The sequence below is a fragment of the Salmo trutta genome, chromosome 32 (assembly GCF_901001165.1).
Source record: "Salmo trutta chromosome 32, fSalTru1.1, whole genome shotgun sequence".
In the NCBI taxonomy this organism is placed as follows: Eukaryota; Metazoa; Chordata; class Actinopteri; order Salmoniformes; family Salmonidae; genus Salmo; species Salmo trutta.
In genome coordinates, this window is record NC_042988.1 from 30,312,885 (window position 1) to 30,329,718 (window position 16,834).

A 16,834-nucleotide genomic window follows, 5' to 3' on the forward strand; every position below is an offset into this window, starting at 1 on the left:
TTTTCTTCAACAATTTATCATACATAGGTTGATAACATGAATAACACCACACAATATTGTCAGGCTTCTGAGATAACACATGTTCAGAATTCTCTAAAATACTTTTTACAAAACAAGTTTTACCACTGTTGGAGGGGCCTGCGATTAAGGCCGAAAATGGTAGTTGCAACCGGGGGTCAAAACCTTCTACAGCAGCCATTATATTTTAAGCTTTAAGACACACTGGGGCTTGTAGCATAAGTCAGTAGCCAAAGGGCAGTGTGGTCCCGTTAGGTAAAAGCATTCTCTTGTCATAGACTACCCTGAATCTTTTAGTAAGTGGGGCATTCCTGAGATGGAAGCCCTTTTTATCCCTAACAATTTTTTTGTAGGAGCTCAAAATCTCCAAGTCACTATTCCGATCGTTTATGAACCCCTCGACCAAGCGTGGGATTGATTCCAAGTTTACACGCGGGGCATTTTCGTAGTTTTGAGTCACGCCTTTGGCTTTCAACACCACGTGATTGTCTTTAGTCCTAAAAGCATAGCTTTTGGGCCCACAGGAGGACCATTCTGTGATATGGTCGCCATCTTTGAGTTCACTTGTTAAACCACCCAGATAGTTGCTAAGCGGGGGGCTCCAGTCACCCTGTTTGCTTACATAGACCACAGAGTCTGTGTCGTGGTAAAGAACCCTCCTCTGAAGCTGCTCCGTGAGGGCGTACAATTCAAGTCGGCCATAGGCCGTGGTAAATGCTGCAAGAAACACATTTACATTACCTGGGGGTAGAACCCACTTTGTGTTACGTCTCCATTGCACCAGGGCAATGTCTTGACTCAAGAATGAAAAGTGTGAAATTTCGTATTGGTCCGAAAAAACAAATTCCAAAAATTCTTCGGGGTCTTTAATGATCGTCGTTGTTAGCATATTGCATCTCTGCGAAAGCTTCCCCCAAAGCGAGTTTAAGTACAATTTCGACACATTTCGTTTGGTCTTGTTGACCTCTATTCTGTCAGGGTCAAGAAGAATGCCTTCTCTGTCATGATAGTCTCGAATGTACTTGTCTTTGCTCTCTTGATCTGTGACCGATGAAGGATAGCCTGAAGCCATCTGCTTGCATCTCAAGAAGGTCTTGATGTACTCTTTAAAAAGAGTGTCTGATTTCTTGGAAAAGTTCCACACTTCAAAGATTTTGGCCACACGATACCCCTTCTCTAGAGCCTTTGTGAATTCAGGTGTAACCCAGACAGCTGTAAGGGCTCTTTCCTGATCTGAGTGATCACAAGGCTTTTCCTGGTTGTTGTTTTCACTGCAGGTGCGACATAGGGGAAAGAAAAGTTTTCCTTGAGGTCCCTTGTAAGGCAGCACTGGTATAAACAAACCCCTAGGAGGGTAGACCGTTGCTTTGATCAGACCAAAATAGTTTTGGGGTAAGTCAAAGTCGCGGTGAATAATTTCAGGATGCCCCATAGGATAGCATGAGGAATTCATTACATGAGGATAAAGAGATGTAAAATCTACATAACCTATTGTCTCGTCTGGTTGCGCTACATACCGCAAGGTCAAAGCATTGGTACGGCCTCCATACAGGGCCTGTTGTGGCTCCAAGGGTTCTGGTGGGTCAAAGCTGGAAAGGAAAGCTCGAAAATGAGGATCAGACTTTTTGAGTGCGGTCCACTCATGCTCCCACATAACATTCACTTTCAAACCATAAGTAGCCTGTAAAGATTCACATTTGTCTTGAAACTCTAGGTACATTTCACCAAAAGTCTTTTGGGTTAGGACACACAGGGCCTGTGGCTCAAAGCAAGATTTACACCCGTGGAAGAAACAACCGTTGTACTCAAACACGGCCTCAACACCGTCAATCTGTGTGTATCCATCTACATGATAAGGCCCAAACGCCTTCTCACCCCTATTCAAAGCATGTTGAATAAAAATGTCTTTATCCTGGGCCAAGTACTCCAACCACTGAATGGAGCCACTAGAGTATGACTTAAATTGGCGTCGGTAGTTGTCAGGCGAGGGGATAGCTATAGATGCTAGAGGTAGAAAGTGTGTACGATAGGTTTTCATGCATGCCGATGCAATAGTTGTACAACTCCAGGGGTCAATGCCTGCATCTTTGATGACCTCTGCTCTGAATCTGAGGCACCCCTCGCGAAGGATAACCACGTCGTTGTCACAGTATGACTCCATCTCTTTGTGGAAATCAAAAGTGCGGTGACATACTGTCTCGTACCATGTCATGAATCTCTCTCGCTCTTTGGGAGACATTTAATCACAACCGTACATTTCAGGTCTCAGATAAGATCCTATATAGTGTAAATTCTCCTCAGATGTAAAAAAATGGGGAAACCAACCTTTCACCGAGTTCTCAAAACCCAAGGCCTCGGGCATTTGAGACAATCTCATGGGTAAGAAGCTTAAACTGTCAATGTATCTCTGGTTGAAAGCGGGGTCTACAAAACACAAGATTTTACTACCTTGAGCTATGACACTGGGTGCAACGCCTTGCTGTATCAGAGGGTTCAAAAGAAGGTACGAATCATATGCTCTAGAATTGTGCGCTATAAACGTAAAGTTTCTGTACTGGGGTTTTCTGAAGTGTTTTAGAAAGAGGAGTGCACAATTGGGTCCCTCAGCTGACCACTTATCCCCCTTGAAAGTCATGGTAGATACAAAAATAGGCAAATGAACCCCTGATTGTTGATTAGTCTCAAAATCATAAAAAACGTATTTCTCTGAATGTTCATCTTCAGCCAAGGGCTGAATATAACACTCGTGGGGCACTTCTTGAACACTCGTGGGGCACTTCTTGAACAACTTCAGAGTCTCTATTTTCAAAGGCCCTTTACAGATTGGGCAATGAATGATTCCACACACATGAGGTTTAGGGTTGTCTATTTTAAGGTTGTAATTGCATTGACATTTTGGACATTTCCTGTTAATATCACAACTGCTTACAGATTTACAGGCCTTGGGGTGCCATGTTTCAATTTTGTGTTTTTCGTAACAGTAGGCCGAACGGCATGTCCTGTGACAATCGGCACAGGGTGTCAGGTTTAAGGGCTGCATCGGACATTTTTCATCCAGACATACGGAACAGTTATAACGGCACGAGTGGCCACCCTTTCGGGTGTAGCCAGTATGACAGGCTGGACACACATATGGTGCGCCTAAAAACGCTCCGATGTTGGTAATGGCATAGTAATGGTCGTTTTGCACATAAAAGTACAGGATCTGAGGATGAGGTTGGGGGTTGTTTTGGAATTTCAAGAGAAGCATTAGCTCTACTGTGGTACAAAACCACAATCTTGATGTTCAGAAAGTTTTCAAATTTGACTATGTCAGAGAATGCGACAGCATCCTGTATAACCAGACCGACAGCATTTTGAAGCTCTCTAGCCTTTTGCAACGCCTCTAGATCCGTACATCCTGGGTTTAGTAAATGTGCTAGGCCTATTGCAAAGCATAGCTTATTACCGTGATTGTGAACGTTTGAGGCATGCCCTTTTATTGTTTATGATTTCTGATTGCATTAGGCTATCTAGCTTCCTTCTCTGCCCCCCACCACCCAGGGGATGCCTTATTATTTGCACAACAAGCTCCAGCGACCTATCGGCTATGATGGATAAATTTGATTGAACAAGTCGTTCCAGCAGGGCTATAAATTGTTCAAGATCTGCTTCACCATTGGGTAAAATAAGAGAGACACTGTTTTGCATGCTATCTCCACAAATTTCCAACTGTAAGACATCACGAGGTTCGCCATAATCTCTTGCCCTCTCTAACAGTTCGTTCAGAGTATCCAAAATCATCACGTAAAAAACAGCATAATCGAGATTTTGATTCACCCATGTGAAATTGAAAAACTGTCTAATCTCTGTATTGCTGAATTTATTTCTGTACACAACCCTGACACTTCTATCAAGACCATCTCCCTCCTGATTTATTAGACAATTTTCCAATTCCTCAAAAACATCATATTCCGTTTCAGACTCTTCTGAAAGGGGCATTAATAGCGGGCTGCTTGGGGGGGTAGATGTAGAAGTTCTCAGGCTCTCGTTCATCTGGTTTATTAAAAAAACTAGGGCTGGCGGGATTTGAGATAATTGGTTTTCATATGTTGTTCCTGACTCGTTCATATGTTTAATTATTTCAATTAGGTCGGCGGGAATTTGGGAAAATAGATTTTCGTCTATCGGAATTATGTCTGATACCCCACCCTCGTTCATCCGTTCAATTAAAGCTAGTAGATCGGCGGGTATTTTCGCCAAAAGGCTTTCAACTGTCTCAATTATAGGCACGTCCATTTCGGTAACTGGTTTTAGCGCCGGTATTTGCGTTTTAACAACCGGGGCATTGTTCTATGCCAGAAGGATAGATCCTGACTGTATTGCCGCTCGAGTAAATCAACCATTCGTTGGTGTAGCAAGACATTTCTGGATTTTAGAGCCTTTGAAAAGGCCTTGATAAACTCCGCTTGGTCTATTTCAGGTTTGGGTGTTTCTACATAAGAATTGGAGGAATCAAGAAGATTGGCTGCGTTACAGAATAGCCAGTCGTCTACCTGTGAAATGTCATTTAAAACGTTGAAATCATCAGTTTTCCTTGTTTTATTGTGAATGTCAGGCGCTCCGAAATCCTCCGCGGGTTCTCGGTGTGTATGGTCTTCTGTGCCGTTATACGCCGGGGAGGAGTCTGTAAAAACATTATTTGTCATTGTTTTAGCATTTTCAATCATAAAAATGTATAAATTATAATAAACTCTGTATTACTAATAACATAAGGGCTTCATACCATGTTCGTGTAGGGCCGTTTCTTGAAGAAGTAACTTTTTGGGCCTGGGAGATTCTTCGCAATGCACTTGCGCCGATGTTGTGCCCTGTTTGGGGGGGAAATATGTCGCTTGGTTCCTGGGTGGTGTTAGGGTAAACCCGTTCGAACAGAAAGGCAGAATAGCATCGATGTCCTCGTTCAGAGTACACGAAGCACCCGTGATCCTTCTTTTGGGTCTGTCCGCTGTAAACACAAAAAATAGCTTTTTAATATAGGGTTCACACTTTTTGTTTTTAATGTATACATTTTCTTAGGGATTTTTTTATTTATTTATTTACTATTGAACTTACGTCTACAATAGTGTGACAGAGACTGGCTGCTTTCGCCGCTGCACGCACTCTCTGACAAATTCGGTTCCAAATCATCTAGCCCACGGAGCATCTGCGTAAAGGATTGCGAGCCTACAGACGTTAGATAATATTAACATATATACGAAATATACACATTTTTAAAATATGAGAATACGGGCATTTGACATATTACCTTAAAATCATTGTCCCTGAAAATACCTCTCCAAATCTAATATATTATTTTCACTAACTCACCTTCAGAAAGCTCCATTAGGACCGATTCCGAGATTATCTGTTGGCCTGATAACTCTTCTGTCTGCTGGCTCGGAGTCTTTTGAGGTGCTCTACGGGATGTCTTACGGTCTGGATAGTTTCACTATCCTGCCATGAGTTTCCAGAGCGGGGGGTGCCGTTTTTTTTCGGGCGTCATCCTGTATGCAAAAAAAGGGCCATATAAAGTACTCGAATGTCTAGAGACCCAAAACCACAGGCGGGTGTCTCGACATATTCGGTCTGCCGATATTGCACTTATGCTTCATAGCACAGCGTTGGGGTGTCCGTTGTAAATTTATATCCCGGGGTGGGGGACCGTTAGTATATGCGCTGATTAGAAAATAACATATGTTTCAAACAGTAGGAGTTCGTCTAGACCTGATGTCTTATGCCTGGGCTTTTTCACTTTTTTAGCCCCCACACGTTTGAAGGTGAGATAAATACGTATTTGAAAGGGCTTGGGGGTTAATAAAATGGAAAGTGCCTAGACCAATTGAAGAGAAGCCGGCAATCCTAAACAAACTTACACACACCTTTTCTGGTTTCAAAAGCACCCCCATGCAGAGTCACACCCACACACACACACACAATTACCCACCCTCACACGCACACACCCCCCTGCGCACGTGCCAGTCCTAAACAAACGTACACACACACACTTTTTCTGGTTTCAAAAGCCCCCCATGCAGAGACACACACCCCATTTTTTGTTTTGAAACACACACACACAATTACCCACCCTCACACGCACACCCCCCTGCGCACGCACACGTCTTTCCGGAATTCCTTTTTTCTCAAGCGCTGCCTGGGGATGGCTCGAAAATGCATAGCCCCTAACTTTAAAGGTGAGATACAGCTTTAAAACCATTTTATTTAATTCATTATATTTAGTACATACCTTTTTAAAAACAGCTTGTGCAATATTGTAACACGCATTAATGTTTTTTTTATGTATAAACAACGTTTGAAGAAATGACAGATTCCCGTTCGTTAAGGGGTAGCTTTAAAACCATTTTATTTAATTCATAATATTTAGTACAGACCTTTGCATAATTAATACATTTTTACTGTTCCTTTCTTACGGATAACGGGCCCGGCTATAGGGTTGTCACTGAACCCCAACCGCCGTCTGTGTCCAACTCCCCAGCGTCAAGACTCGGTAAGTTTTCACCCCAGGGATATATCCTACGTCTGGCCTGTAGACTATCGCCCGTGTGTCTTAAGGATAGAAGCGGCCATCGACGTAATTGTTCACGATTTTTGAAAAGATTGTCCAGCTTATTCATCAGGGTTATGAATATAGGGTAATCCCTCCATTTAAAGCTAAACACAGGCATAAAAAAATTCACATCCTTGCAGGCTTTCGATAATACATATGAATTTACAGACTTGGTAGCATTTGTACTAGCAAATTGTTCACATGCTAAAATTGTCACTTTGGAGTCGGGGCTATAAGCCATTGAAGAGATCCTGATGGCTTGTAAATCATAGCGACCCTCCACTCTCTCTTCCATAGCATAACCTGGCACGGCTGTACCACTCAGGGCCTGTTCAATTTGACAGAGCGCTAGCCGTATCTTAAGCCATTCTCTCATACGCAGTGCAGGAGAAAAACTCCCGGCTTTTGCATGATAAAGGGGTCTGGGGCCGCTGTCTGTGAAAATCTTCACCGTTGAATCCTCAGGTTTGAACATATAAGTCATATGGCCATCACTAGTATCCAAAAACTCTTTAAAACATTCTGGGGCCTCACCCCAAAGATCCTCGATGCTTTTATCATTGGGTTCGCGACAAGAGACGCATAGTACCCCGAGAATTGGCCTAGGAGTCATAATTTTCTGTTTAATGTTCAGTGTTTTTATTTTAAAAATCTTGTTTAGTGTTCTGGGGCCGCATGTGTGTCTGGGGCGTATTTATAAGACGTCTGCCTCCAACACATAACCCCCCGGACATTCCTAATTCATAGACAACAACCCTAAGAGCAATAAAATAGGGGGGTGTGGGGTCATCCTCTTTGAAATGTTCAAACACAACCCCCCCAGTTCAATGAGGGCCCTACACATCAATCATCATGACAACTTCAAAGAGATGCAATATAGATATAACACACACTCTAACACGTGACAGAACAGGATAAAACTATATGACCCTAACCACGTGACACCTTCCCGCCAGGATGTCCAGACCGGATGCCCTTATTTTGGCATGTACGAACCAGCCGGACATAGGGTCATAAATCAGACGCATAGGGTCATAAATCACGATTTTGACCGATGCGTCTCCTTTATTCTTTCTCACTAGCATACACCCCCATCTCTAGCACCCACATCACTTTCCGCCACATGGCCTCAAGCTGCACCATTTTGTTTCTCTCCGTAGCTCACACACTTTCAACATTTAAATAATAAATCATTACATTTTTACATTGTTTTAATGATGGCGGATTGATTGACTTCTAAGTTTTTAGTATACGTTTTTTCAAGATGAGTGATGAGAAGAGAGTCGTCCAGCCCATTGGGTATCTCACTACACCCCCATATGCATATGTCATGAGAGATGCAGACAGATGGATTAAAAGTAAGTTTACATTGTAATACTTCTGACAGACAACTTTCTAGCTCTGCTCCCAACTTTCGGATTTTATAGCATTCCCAGAAAACATGGATTACTGAGTCATTATTAGTTTTACACACAGAATTTCTTATTCGGTACTAATGCTATGACCAAGCCTCATGGATTGATGCAGTGTCACGGTTGTCGACGGTGAAGGAGGACCAAAACGCAGCAGGTATGTGCAGGCTCATCTTGACTTTTATTAACTATCAAAATGAACACCCAAAATAACAAACAGAATTACGATCGACAAAAAAACAGTCTGGTAAGGCCCAAGGCTACACACAGAACAATCTCCCACAAATGACAAACACACCCCAATATATGGGACTCTCAATCAAAGGCAAAGAGAAAACACCTGCCTTTAATTGAGAGTCCCAACTCCAATTAATCCACCATAGACATACACTCACTAGACTCCACATAGAAATACCTAAACATAAACCAAAACCCGGAAATACTAAATCAAACACCCTTTTAACAAACACACCACCCTGAACCACATAAAACAAATACCCTCTGCCACGTCCTGACCAAACTACAATACCAATTAACTTTTATACTGGCCAGGACGTGACAGTACCCCCCCCCCCTTAAAAGGTGCTAACCCCGGAAGCACCTTACAAAAACAAAAAAAACAAAAAACAAACCACAACCCCAAACAAGAAAACAAAATTTCCCCTCTACTAAAAGGGAGGGAAGGGAGGGTGGCTGCCGTCAACGACGGAACTGTGCTACACCCCCCCTCCCCAACCCACCTATATCAGGCGGTGGCTCCAGTTCTGGCCGTTCCAGGCAGTCGGGCCACTCTGGCAGTTCCGGGCAGTCTGGCCAGTCTGGCAGCTCGGGGCAGTCTGGCCGCTCGGGGCAGTCTGGCCGCTCGGGGCAGTCTTGCCGCTCGGGGCAGTCTGGCCGCTCGGGGCAGTCTGGGCAGTCTGGCCGCTCGGGACAGTCTGGGCAGTCTGGCCGCTCGGGACAGTCTGGGCAGTCTGGCCGCTCGGGACAGTCTGGGCAGTCTGGCAGCTCGGGACAGTCTGGGCAGTCTGGCAGCTCGGGACAGTCTGGGCAGTTTGGCAGCTCGGGACAGTCTGGGCAGTTTGGCAGCTCGGGACAGTCTGGGCAGTTTGGCAGTCTGGCAGCTCGGGGCAGTCTGGCAGCTCGGGGCAGTCTGGCAGCTCGGGGCAGTCTGGCAGCTCGGGGCAGTCTGGCAGCTCGGGGCAGTCTGGCAGCTCGGGACAGTCTGGGCAGTCTGGCAGCTCGGGACAGTCTGGCAGCTCGGGACAGTCTGGGCAGTCTGGCAGCTCGGGACAGTCTGGGCAGTCTGGCAGCTCGGGACAGTCTGGGCAGTCTGGGCAGTCTGGCAGCTCGGGACAGTCTGGGCAGTCAGGCAGCTCGGGACAGTCTGGGCAGTCAGGCAGCTCGGGACAGTCTGGGCAGTCAGGCAGCTCGGGACAGTCTGGGCAGTCTGGCCAGTCTGGCAGCTCGGGACAGTCTGGGCAGTCTGGCCACTCCGGCAGTTCAGGGCAGTCTGGCCACTCCGACAGTTCAGGGCAGTCTGGCCACTCCGGCAGTTCAGGGCAGTCTGGCCACTCCGGCAGTTCAGGGCAGTCTGGCCACTCCGGCAGTTCAGGGCAGTCTGGCCACTCCGGCAGTTCAGCGCAGTCTGGCCACTCCGGCAGTTCAGCGCAGTCTGGCCACTCCGGCAGTTCAGCGCAGTCTGGCCACTCCGGCGACTGTTGACTGGCGGGCAGCTCCGACGACTGTTGACTGGCGGGCAGTTCAGCGCAGTCTGACCACTCCGGCGACTGTTGACTGGCGGGCAGCTCCGACGACTGTTGACTGGCGGGCAGCTCCGACGACTGTTGACTGGCGGGCAGCTCCGACGACTGCTCCGACGACTGTTGACTGGCGGGCAGCTCCGACGACTGTTGACTGGCGGGCAGCTCCGACGACTGTTAACTGGCGGGCAGCTCCGACAACTGTTGACTGGCGGGCAGCTCCGACGACTGTTGACTGGCGGGCAGCTCCGACGACTGTTGACTGGCGGGCAGCTCCGACGACTGTTGACTGGCGGGCAGCTCCGACTACTGTTGACTGGCGGGCAGCTCCGGTGATGGTTGACTGGCGGGCAGCTCTGACGACTGTTGACTGGTGGGCTGAAGCACTATAATCCTGGTGCGTGGTGCTGGTACCGGATATGCCAGCTTGAGAACACGCACCTCGTGCGTGGAGCGGGAACAGGATATATAGGACCATGGAGGCTTACTGGCGGTCTCGAGCTTAAACCTGGCATCGCCCTTTCTGGCTGAATGCCTACTACCCCCTGGTAACTGCGGGGCGCTGGTATAGCGCGTACTGGCCTAAAAACACTTGGCCTCGCCATAACACCCATTACCCCGAAGCATAAGACCTGTCCATTAACTGGCCTCCGAGAAACAGTCCGGGGATTTGGCCTGGGGCTCCAAACTTGCCCCGCCAAACTACCCATATGCCCCCCCAAAAAAAAGTATTGTGGTTGCCTCTCGGGTTTAATCGCCAGTCGTGTTCCTCGGTAGCATTCCCGGTCTTTGCTCCATTTCCTCCATGTATCCAATCCAAATTCCCTCTGCTCCTTCCTCTGCTGCTTGGTCCTTTGGTGGTGGGAGATTCTGTCACGGTTGTCGACGGTGAAGGAGGACCAAAACGCAGCAGGTATGTGCAGGCTCATCTTGACTTTTATTAACTATCAAAATGAACACCCAAAATAACAAACAGAATTACGATCGACAAACAACAGTCTGGTAAGGCCCAAGGCTACACACAGAACAATCTCCCACAAATGACAAACACACCCCAATATATGGGACTCTCAATCAAAGGCAAAGAGAAAACACCTGCCTTTAATTGAGAGTCCCAACCCCAATTAATCCACCATAGACATACACTCACTAGACTCCACATAGAAATACCTAAACATAAACCAAAACCCGGAAATACTAAATCAAACACCCTTTTAACAAACACACCACCCTGAACCACATAAAACAAATACCCTCTGCCACGTCCTGACCAAACTACAATACCAATTAGCCTTTATACTGGCCAGGACGTGACATGCAGTGTCAATTCTGCTTATATAGTTTACAAAATCAGATCCATAATCAGAAAAAAAATATAATTGTTTTATTTTGACTGAAACCAGAAGGACTCGTCCATAAATCTAAAGTTTATGTCAGATGGATAGGCGATACATTTATCTTGTCTAATCAGTATTGTGTCATGTGTTTCAAATTCTATTATTATTATTGAAACAGATGGGAGGGGAGTGAGAAGGAAAGGATAATCGTCTTCCATATTGATATCATTGAGCATTACACTATTGTTACAGAACGTACACATGGAATTCTGAAGTGGGCTATAACAACAACAACAAGGTTAGAAGTATGCATTGACTACAGTGAAAATCCACCTGTTGTAATCATCACGTCCATATTGTTGTGAATTGTTAGATACTGCTGCACTGTTGGAGCTAGGAACACAAGCATTTCACTACATCCGCAATAACATCTGTTAAATATGTGTATGTGACCAATACAATTTGATTTGATTTGATTACTACATGACTTAATCGACGGCACTTTGTGAGCCTATGGGATTTCCAGTAGTATTGACGTTTCCCCGTGCCCTCATGCCGTTGCCCTGAAAGGATTTATACTATATTTTAATTGCAATCCGATTGGCTGAGGCCTTCGGTGTCAGGGGTAAAGGTCAGCCAATTGACAAGCTGTCAAAATATTGATGACATCACTTGCGTATTGGAGTTTTTCATCAAATTGAAATGCAGTAATGATCTTTTCATGAATCACGCTGTATCATCATTGCACACTTTCACTGACTGGCTGAGTACTGTATGCTTGATTGTAGTCATACTGTCACGTCCTGGCCAGTATAAGGGTTAATTGGTATTGTAGTTTGGTCAGGACGTGGCAGAGGGTATTTGTTTTATGTGGTTAGGGGTGGTGTTTTTCTAAAAAGGGCATTTGATTTAAGTGTTCCGGGGTTTTTGGGCACTGTTCCTTGTTTACGTATTTCTATGTTGATCTAGTTAGTTGTATGTCTATGTTTGGTTAATTGGGGTGGACTTCCAATTGAAGGCAGCTGTGTGGTGTTGCCTTTGATTGGAAGTCCTATATTAGTTGGGTGTGTTTGTCTGTTTAATTGTGGGAGATTGTTTCGTGTTTAGCGTGTGTAAGCATAACAGGACTGTCAGTATATCGTGAGTTTGTTTTTGTTATTTTGTATATTCATTTTGAGTTTATTAAATGTTCAAAATGAACTATATCAACTCTGCTGCATATTGGTCATCTTTTTCCGACAATGATTTCGCTATATCGTCAAACGACACAGTACAAATCATGATAAGAGGACATACACATTCAACAGCTTGCCTACTGTATGTTTTTAGAATTGCAATATGTAGCTAGTTTATCTTTCTGTATGAAAGTGAGGAGTGGAACAAGTGAACAGCATCTTATTCATAATCATTTCATCTTTATGAAAGCAATATGAAAAACAAGTGGAGACCCATTTTGTCCAGTCCAGATACTATGGCTGAGTTTATACAGGCAGCCAAATTCTGATCTTTTGTCCAATTATTGGTCTTTTGACTCTTTTATGGTCCAGATGTCTGTCTGGACTGTAGCTCTTCTGATGTGATGTCTGACTGGGTTTGATCCCAACCCAAATAAATCTCCTCTCTGCCTCAGAGGCATACATGAAGAAGCTACTCTCATATAATTCACTGTCTGGGTGAAACATGTCAGAAGGCACTGACTTACGGATGGACTTTGTCAACGACGTCACACATCTTGAGGCCAGCTTGCAGGTTTTGAAACATGGCACTAATTTACACTGTATGAAATTTCACTGCATATTCAGTGGTCCTATTTACAAGAGGGTTCTCTTTTGGAGGAATATGTGTGACATTCTTGCTGGGACTTGAGAAGTTAGGAGGTGTGTTGGGGAGGGGAGGGGGGTTAGCAGGAGAAAACACAAAAGTAGAAAAGCATGTTTCATACAATTTGGTTTATTGATACAGTATAACCCAATAGGACTGGATAGAATGATCTCTCTTGATCCATCTGTCTTAAATCAAGTCTTTAAGGCTGTAACGCTCGTCGTTGTTAGAAGGAGAAGTGGACCAAGGCGCAGCGTGGTAAGTGTTCATGATAATTTATTACAAGAAACACTCAAACAAGAATAACCAAAAGTAACAAAACGAAAGTGAACAGTTCCGTCAGGCACAGACAGTAAACAGAAAATAACATCCCTCAAACACAGCTGGAAAACAGGCTGCCTAAGTATGATTCCTAATCAGAGACAACGATAGCCAGCTGCCTCTGATTGGGAACCACACTGGCCCAAAAACAAAGAAACAGAAAACATAGACTTCCCCACCCGAGTCACACCCTGACCTAACCAAACATAGAGAATAATAAGGATCTCTACGGTCAGGGCGTGACAAAGGCGGTGTCACACTGGTATACACAATGATTTAGTGGCTTGTAATATTTCTTAGTCATCAATCCATTAATCAAATTGAAAAGTGAATAGGAGTATTTTCTACCATCAGCCTTCCCAAGAAGTCTGTTTTCTCCCAGTCCCTCCCTGCTTTTCCTGTAGAGGTGTTTACCTGCCATCTAAATGACAAATGTTTTCCCCCCAGAATGAGCCAACAAGGCATTTTGTCATTTCCATACAATAAAGATCCAAAACGTTCATAAGAAAGCAGAAAAACAAATGAGTTCATTATAAATTCTTCAACAACAGGAGGCCGATCTATAAAAACAGTGACAACTCATGTACTTCATTGTGCCCATGTCGCGGTGACATAAGCATAACATTCCATGCCATTGTGCCGCGGAAAGTTGAGGTTTGCCGGTTTTCCTGTTTCAACTGTGTCTGGTGTGGCTCTCACAGGGCCCATATGAAAAACATTGGCCCTAAGTCTATTTAAACCCATGAAACAACACAGAAAGTCATTAAATCCCCTTTTGATTCTGATGGGACTGTTCTGTGGCTTTTGTAGTTCAGTAATGTCCGTAGGCACACATGCAAACTACACAGACACACACGCGCATGCACTCACACACTCACAAGCATATAAGCACGCGTGGACGTACCGTTCTCACACACTCACACACACACACACACACACCCACCCACTCTCTCTCTCTCACGCACCCACCCACCCACCCACTCTCTCTATCTCTCTCTCTCTCTCACACACACACACACCCACCCACTCTCTCTCTCTCACGCACCCACCCACCCACTCTCTTTCTCTCTCTCACACACACACACACACACTAAAGCTCCGGAAAGCTGAGGAAAAGAGCTGGCAAGAATCACAGAGCGAAGTCAGTAGAAAACACTTAAAAGAGGTCTGAGCAGTTTTGTCTTATAGCAGACAATGATTTTTGGAAGACAATGCGTGGGATGGGATTGTGTGTGTGTGTATTAAGTCTCTCCAGTATGCATATTGCCCCTGTATGTCCCTGTGGTTGACAGTCATAAATGATAAGGTTTTTTTTCTGACAGTGCACGAGCAGTCCCTCTCCAACTCTATTAGAATCAGATGCAGTCATCATATTTCACTGTCCAGGACACATGGCTCCAGACATAATATCACAATGCACTGTTGTCAGTCTTTCTCTGTCCGTAATCATGTGTCTCTCTGTCAATGACAACGCATTTGGTTCCAAAACTGCATGAGGCAAAGGGTCACACAATGTAGACAAAAATTTACCGTTATAAAATGTTTATAATGTTGTTCTCGTTTTAAAGCATTTCAAAGCTATATTTTTAGTTGATTATATTAAAATACAAAAAGCGAGATTCACAGGCCATTTGGCGGGTAGCTAAAGCTCTGTTGACAGAATGCAGCTGTCGTTCTGAGAGGAGGACAGAAGTTCACACACACTGACATGTCAAAGCAATGGGCTTCAAGAGGAGGCTGTCACAGCGTGTGTGTGTGTGTGTGTGTGTGTGTGTGTGTGTGTGTGTGTGTGTGTGTGTGCACCCAGACGTGACAGTGTGTTGAGTTTCTGCTAACTGAGCACGGCGGGCACAGAGGGGTCAGGTGTGTTACCCTCACGGGGACCCTCAGTCAGTGACACCCAGGTGAGAGGGTTACAATTGTTCCACATGGATGAGTTCCCACCACCAAACCGTCACTGTCCTCTCTCTGTGATCTAATGTGAATGCAAACAGATTCACACTCTTCAAGATTCAGTGACAATAATTTCATAGCCTGGTCACAGATCTGTTTGTACTGTCTTGCCAACTCCTATGGTCGCTGGGAGTTGGCAAGACAGCACAAACAGATCTGGGTGCAGGCTTTTTGTTTCTCTATATCTGCCATGGTACTGTATATGATAACAATAACTGTTCTGCAACAGGAAAACAATGCACCATGAAGAAGAAAGGAATACCTCTCGTTTCATCCATTCTTATTTTCCTCCTCTGCTCGTCCTATCACCTCGTTTTCACCCTTCCATCTTACTTTCACTTGCCCCAAAGTTTTTCCCCGTTAGGCTATTCAGCAGCATCTTCTGACAAAACACTGAATAGCAAGCAATGATTATGATGTTATTACATCCCACATAACTGATGTAGCTGAGCACTACAGAATGGTTCTGGTAACATACATACTGTAGCTGAGCACTACAGAATGGTTCTGGTAACATACCTACCGTAGCTGAGCACTACAGAATGGTTCTGGTAACATACATACTGTAGCTGAGCACTACAGAATGGTTCTGGTCACATACCTACCGTAGCTGAGCGCTACAGAATGGTTCTGGTAACATATGTACCGTAGCTGAGCACTACAGAATGGTTCTGGTAACATACGTACCGTAGCTGAGCACTCCAGAATGGTTCTGGTAACATACGTACCGTAGCTGAACACTACAGAATGGTTCTGGTAACATACGTACCGTAGCTGAGCACTACAGAATGGTTCTGGTAACATACCTACCGTAGCTGAGCACTACAGAATGGTTCTGGTAACATACGTACCGTTGCTGAGCACTACAGAATGGTTCTGGTAACATACCTACCGTAGCTGAGCACTACAGAATGGTTCTGGTAACATACGTACTGTAGCTGAGCACTACAGAATGGTTCTGGTAACATACGTACTGTAGCTGAGCACTACAGAATGGTTCTGGTAACATACCTACCGTAGCTGAGCACTACAGAATGGCTCTGGTAACATACCTACCGTAGCTGAGCACTACAGAATGGTTCTGGTAACATACGTACTGTAGCTGAGCACTACAGAATGGTTCTGGTCACATACCTACCGTAGCTGAGCACTACAGAATGGTTCTGGTAACATACCTACCATAGCTGAGCACTACAGAATGGTTCTGGTAACATACCTACCGTAGCTCAGCTCTACAGAATGGTTCTGGTCACATACCTACCGTAGCTCAGCTCTACAGAATGGTTCTGGTCACATACCTACCGTAGCTCAGCTCTACAGAATGGTTCTGGTAACATACGTACCGTAGCTGAGCACTCCAGAATGGTTCTGGTAACATACGTACCGTAGCTGAACACTACAGAATGGTTCTGGTAACATACGTACCGTAGCTGAGCACTACAGAATGGTTCTGGTAACATACGTACCGTAGCTGAGTACTACAGAATGGTTCTGGTAACATACGTACTGTAGCTTTTGTATAAATCCATCAACTGTACGTTCAAACAATGTGTTGCTCATGACATGACTTATGTGACTGAACACTGTTTCTAGTTGCCGTGGCCACATCTGCATGTGATTGTGATG

At 44.9% G+C, this 16,834-nt stretch overlaps 1 protein-coding gene and 1 long non-coding RNA gene across 3 annotated transcripts in view; both read right to left on the minus strand.

Moving 5' to 3' along the window:
- Window positions 1-16,834, minus strand: part of LOC115171682 (heparan sulfate glucosamine 3-O-sulfotransferase 6) — a 42,769-nt gene that overhangs the window by 20,489 nt on the left and 5,446 nt on the right. The gene's annotated exons all lie outside the window — the stretch shown is intronic.
- On the minus strand, window positions 2,868-5,464 carry LOC115171683 (uncharacterized). 2 transcript variants are annotated; one of them, XR_003871233.1, is made up of 4 exons: window positions 5,368-5,464; window positions 5,113-5,223; window positions 4,784-5,005; window positions 2,868-4,684 (listed from the first exon to the last, which is right to left on the minus strand). It is a non-coding gene; the product is annotated as an uncharacterized LOC115171683 (long non-coding RNA). The 2 variants fall into 2 exon arrangements; XR_003871232.1 differs by having other exon boundaries at window positions 4,784-5,223.